Source organism: Numida meleagris, chromosome 2, assembly GCF_002078875.1.
Source record: "Numida meleagris isolate 19003 breed g44 Domestic line chromosome 2, NumMel1.0, whole genome shotgun sequence".
Lineage (NCBI taxonomy): Eukaryota > Metazoa > Chordata > Aves > Galliformes > Numididae > Numida > Numida meleagris.
This window is the reverse complement of record NC_034410.1, coordinates 77761891-77767927: the sequence shown is the minus strand read 5'-3', so window position 1 is coordinate 77767927 and position 6037 is coordinate 77761891. Positions and strand designations below refer to the sequence as shown.

At 39.6% G+C, this 6037-nt stretch overlaps 1 long non-coding RNA gene across 1 annotated transcript in view; it reads left to right on the top strand.

Moving 5' to 3' along the window:
* LOC110395070 overlaps positions 1 to 6037 on the top strand; it is a 35288-nt gene continuing 29251 nt past the window's right edge. Inside the window, exon 1 of the long non-coding RNA XR_002436139.1 lies at positions 1 to 69. This is a non-coding gene — a long non-coding RNA (uncharacterized LOC110395070). The remainder of the gene's footprint in view (positions 70 to 6037) is intronic.

Here is a 6037-nt window from a genome sequence, read left to right as displayed (position 1 = left end):
ATTTAAGGGTTGGCAGTGGAAGCAAGGGTTTCCTGCTGGAGATCTCTGCCTACCTGAGGCATTCCTAAGGTAAGTAGCTTTTCTTTTGTTTCTGCAGAAACAAAGGCTGCTGCCTTGGGGCTCATTCTCATTTGCTGCAGCTGAAGGCTTTGCTGCCCTGCTATTATTGCTATACTTTCCATCATGTCACAACTTCAGGCACAGAAAAAGCAGATTTTGATTGGCGGTGTTAGCTGGAATTTGCTGTTTACTGTTCCAATGTGAAAAGCTGATCAGAAAAAAAATGCACGGTACATGAGTATAGACAGCACTGGCACAGCACAGCCTTGATGCTTACGGCTGGAGGTAATACAGGCAGCATGTTACAGCTTCTGTAGCCAGCAGCTAATTTCAGGCTAAATTTACTGTAAAGTTGATTTGGATCTGGATTTTGTAGACCACCTGCCTTTTAGTTAAGAGATAAAGCACATATTCAAACTATCTTCCTGTATTTTAAATCATATTGTAATACGTGTAGGTGGTGACTGAGGTGAAACTTCTGTTTTAGAGCACCAGATTAAGAGGTCTTTTAAAAATACATTAGTGTATCACAAAAGAGAGTTTGTGAGGGCAGGATTGAGAGCTGGAGCTTTGGCCCAACTGCTGACATCTGCTCACACAAACTACAGTCAATCTTCCCTTCAGGCTTTTACAGGTACAATTACTTTCATATTTGCCACACATATGTGGCCAGATATTTGAATAAGAAAATGTGGAAGGGACCACCTAAAGTCAAAGTGGCAACACTTAAGTTTTATTAATCACTAAACTCTCCACAATGAAGGATTATGGAATCAGGGTTGGAGGGGGGTCTCAAGAGATCTTCTAGCCCTTCCTATTACACAACTAAAGCTAGGTCTCCCAAACAGTGTTTCCCTGAGCTGTTAACAAGGGAGACCTGTCCTCTGTTTTCAAATGACAAAGCTGTTCCTGTGCCACCTATCCCAGTTGCTCCGTTATCATAATCAGCACAAGATTTTTCACAAGACCCTATCCTGAATCTTCCTTGATGCAGTTTACTTCATTAGCTGTTTCCCTCTCTGTGTTTATGCAATTAGTAATTCCTATCTCAAAAGCCTAATCCTATTCACTGCTACTTTGCTGTCCTGAGCATTTGGCAGCTGATGAATTTGGGCTAAAATATAAGTGTTCCCAGGTTCCTTGATGCTGAGAACTTGTGTTGCACTGCTACAGCTTATGCAGGAGTTACTGGAAGTAACATGTGTTGCTCCTATCTTCCCATAACTGTGTTTTTACAGTTGAAAAGACTTCTATTTGATTTTTGCAGCTGCAGAAATAAGCGAGTATATAAGAGCCAGCTGTGTGAGTAAGGAAGAGGAACAGAGGAAATAATTTCAGGCCTGTTAGAAAGCATCAACACACTGAAAGCAGGAGAACATTCCATCAAAATGTAGGAGGCTTTTTTGCATATTTCATCACATGACAGTTGCATTCCTATCCTATCATTCCATATAAGTCTCCATGTGGTTAATATGCAGTTTCTTGTGTGTGCTGTCATGATGGAGCTGTTGGAACTCTGTTTTCATAAATATAATCACAGAATCATAGAGTGGCTTAGGTTGGAAGAGATCTCAAGGATCATCAAGTTCCAACCTGCTGCTGCAGGCGGGGATGCCAACCACTAGTCAGTGTACTAGATCAGGTTGCCCAGGGCCACATCCAACCTGGTCTTGAACACCTCCAAGGACAGGACATCTAGAACATCTCTGGGCAACCTGTTTTAGCACCTCACTACTCTCTCAGTACTAAACTACACCCTGACATCCAATTGAAGTCTCTCCTTTAGTTTAAAATGGTTTCTACTTGTCCTATCACTTTCTACTTGTGTAAAAGTTAAAATAGGGTGAATCTTGGCAATGTTTGTAGGGTAGTGCAGGACCATTACCAGCCTGGTAAGAAGCTACACGGTTCACCCATGCCTGAGAATTTCTTTAGACAACCAAAACCTCAGATCAGTTGGGAGCTTTCAGTGCAGTAAACTTGCAGAATGGTCTGATTTAATAGATTTTTCCCTACCATAGATCCCTAGGGACACATAGCTACAAAATCGAATCTGTGTGATGTGTACACAATGATGTATACACAAACAAGTGTATGTGTATATATAAAAGCAATATACATATTCCACAGTGGGAATAGATTTCATATATGATAATCGATTTCTCATAGTTTTTCCCCAACAGATACAGTTGGTCTCTGAAAACACTTTTCCTTAAAAATTCTCAAGGATTTTAAAATTGCAGCCTTAAATTCTCCTATTTCTTATAAGGTCATCACTATTTGAAAATGCTGTTTTTTTTTTTTTTTAAAGACTTACAGTCAAAAGAGGTCTTAAAATCTGACCTCTTTCTTTTTAGTCTTCATATGCTATGCACTGGTATGGTAATGAGCCTCATATGGAGGGATTCAGATAAGTGGTTTCAATTATGTCTTTCTCGAAGTGTTGGAAGACTTTGAGAAATGAATAATTCAACATTTTTGTTGATAGTACAGTTATTAGTGGCCCTCATGTTTTAAATGTGGACAGTATTTCTGGCATTTGACACAACATGAGCCAGTGAATTTCTTCTGTGCGTTATATATCCCAAAATTAAGAAATACTTGGAAAATAATATTTTATAGGTTTTCTGTAGCTCTTTATAGGAGAATTCATTTTCATGTCTGTTTTACAGCTGGGAAGGAGGCATGCAGAGATTACAGTTACTTAACTGAAATGGTGAATTGGTTTATCTGCCATTTCAGGTTCTTAACTTCAAGAAAAACTCCTCAAACCCACACCTCTTACTCTGGAGGTAGTAAGTGGATAGATTCAGCAGTCCTGACAGCACTGCCTTATTTAGCACCTAAAATCATCAGGAGTGCTCCAGCAACTTCCTCTGGCTCACCTGATCCCTGTTCTTGCTTTCCTTCATATCCATACACTCCTCATCTTTGCTGCTTTTTCTCACAGTGTGCTTGTTAGAGAACTTGCTGGGCTTGTGACATGCAAGCTCATAAACTATATGGGGCTGTTTGGAAGCTAGGATTTAATTCTGCATCCACTGCTTCTTAGGGTGGTCTATAAGCGTGGTGAGAGACAAGTCTTGGAGGTCACTCTGTCTCTACCTCTGAACTTGTACTGCTTATGTTAGTCAAAAAGAGAAGGATGGAAAATACCTTTTTACTATACAGTCTGTATATTTTCTCAGGGATCAGGAGTGTAAATACAAAAATAATTTCTCTACTCTGTAAGATCTTTTTCTTTGCTACTGTTGAATAGCAGTGTGTAAGTAGTCAGGTGGCCACAGTATCTTTCACACTGACAGAAAAGAACTGAAGAACTTAAGTTCTAACAATATCTGTGTAAGGTCTTGCTGCTGACTTGACTTCTTCCTTCACATTCATCAGAGATCTTTGGTCAAAAACAGTCTGAACTCAATATGTGTTGTGGTTTAACCTTGCAGCTGAAAACCATGCAGCACTTTGCTCACTGCTCATGCTCCAAGCGCATGGGGAGAGAATCAGAGGGAAAAAATAAAAGGGTATAACTTGTAGGTTTACTAAGACAGGAGGAAGAGAGAGAGAGCAGTAATTAAAACTGTTTGTTTATATATTTACAAAGAAATAATGCACAAAGCAATTGCTCACCATTCAGTAAATGATGCCAGGCTAGTCCCTGGGCAGTGGCTGTTCCTGCCCCCCCCCAACACCCAACTCCCCTCGGTTTCGTGGCTTTTTTACATGATGTCATATGGTATGGAATATCCCTTTGCTCAGTTTAGGTCAGCTGTCCTGGTTCTGTTCTATCTCAGCTCCTTGTGCACGCCGCAGTCCCTTGCTGGCAGGGCAGAATGACAAGCTGAAACAGCCTTGGCTCTGAACAGCACTGCTCAGCAACACTGAAACCATCCCTACCATGCCCACTAACCATGTCCCTCAGTGTCATATCTACATGTTTCCTGAATACCTCTAGGTACGGCAACTCCACCACTTCCCTGGGCAGCTTGTTCCAGTGCCTCACCACTCTGAGGAGAGATTTTTCCTAATATCCAACCTGATCCTCCTCCTGCTGCAATTTAAGGCCATTCCATCTTGTCCTATTCTTAGTTGCCTGGGAGAAGAGGCTGACTCCCCCACCTCACTACAACCTCCTTTCAGGTAGTTTTAAAGAGCAATAAGGTATTATCAGCATTGCTTTTCTCCTAAAACAAAACCAGAGCATCATACCAGACACTGAAGAAAATCAACTCTGTCCCAGCTGAAACCAAGGCAATATGTGATTGCTTTTGCAGACAATATCATTGTAGCAGGAATATTCAGATGTCAAGAGCAGCTTCTGGTGACAGAACAGTAGCTATGAATGTATCTGCTGCTTTGGTAATTGCTTGTGGGAGGTCTTTAAGATTATAGTGAACTGACAAATACTGTAGTCCTAAAGGATGTGTGTTACCTCTCTCAGCCCAACTCTAGACAAGAAGATGATGCCAGGAAAAATATGAAATTTCTTCAAAAAATATAGAAACCTGTATTTTATTGTTAAAGCAAAATGGGAAGAACATTAAATTTTGTTAGTTTTCAATAAACTTTAAGTTATTAAAAATATTTTGCAGCTTTTAATCTTAAAGTTAAGATATTCTGTTTCAAGTCCAGTAACTTATTTTATAGCACTGAACTGCTACAGATCCCTCACCTCATTCCCAGCAAATCAGTTTTCTTCTACACTGTGTGTTTATACACTTGACAAGCAGCACTATCTATGTACTGTTGCCTAAATCAGCTTTCTACTCTGAAGGAGCTGTCCACATCACTAACAATCCTAACTTATCATTAACATCCCTCCTGTCTTGGCTTTAAAGCGTTATTGGTGAGCTCAAGCACAAGCAATGTCAGCAATCAGTATGGTAGATATGACTTTCTCTATGGAGGTTAATCAATGAGTAGCTTACTTGCAGCAGGTGGTTAATTTTCCATTAAAGAATCTCCATGTGAAATAATCTCTACTGTCAGGTATTTTGATGGCTAAAGGGATTGACTTAACTGACTTTAATAATCTCTTAGCCAGACTATTAAATCACAAAAACTTAAATAAGTGACGTGGCTTAAAAATACCAAACTAACCAAAGAAATCCAAACAAAAAATAATTAATTCTTAGATCAGCGAGTCTCCTGATTACTTCCTACTAATTACATAAACACCAGGACTGGTGCTGGGGAGCCCACAGAAGAATGTGGCTACCAGTAGAGGGGAGGGCAGGACAGTGCTACAGTACTCTGTGTTTTGATGTCTTTAAGTTACCATGGCATTTTTTCTTGCTAAATTTAGACTAACTGATTAGTAACAAATTATATTATTTTATAGTGAAATAACTTCTGAAATGAGAGATTTCTTATTATGACAATGCAACCAAATTATGGAATATGTGGGAAAAGGAAGCATCTCAATGTCCTCTTTGCAAAAGTCAGGAAAAAGATAACTCAGTGTACAGTTTGACACAGAGTTCCATGCAGACTGGTTAATTTGACCTAGTCTGGTTGTCTTTGCAGGGCATTGTTTTGTGACTTCTAGTAATAATGTGATATCAAGCTGCTTGCATAGGGTTGCAAGAAACTGAGACTATAACTCGAACTCAAGACCCCTGCCAAGCAGACAATTCTTACTCCCTGTTTAAGAGTTATCATACATCTGAGATCCATAACTCATGGCTATGGGGTCTATGATCTTGCAACAACATTCTTCAAGTTTGAAGTCTCCCTATCAGTTTAATGGCTGGAGCTTAGCAGTTCTATTTTAGTGACAATGCTTAAAGCAGTTTACAGTGATTAATGCATCTAAGAGAAAACAGTACCACTTTTACAGACCCAAGAAGAGGCATATGTTAAGTGTATCCAAGGGCTCTTAAAGCTTCTTGATATAAGTGAGATCATGTAACACAATCTGCACCATTTGTTCTTTTCCTTTCTTACAAGGTCAAATTTCAAAATAGTTTGAATAAGGTAT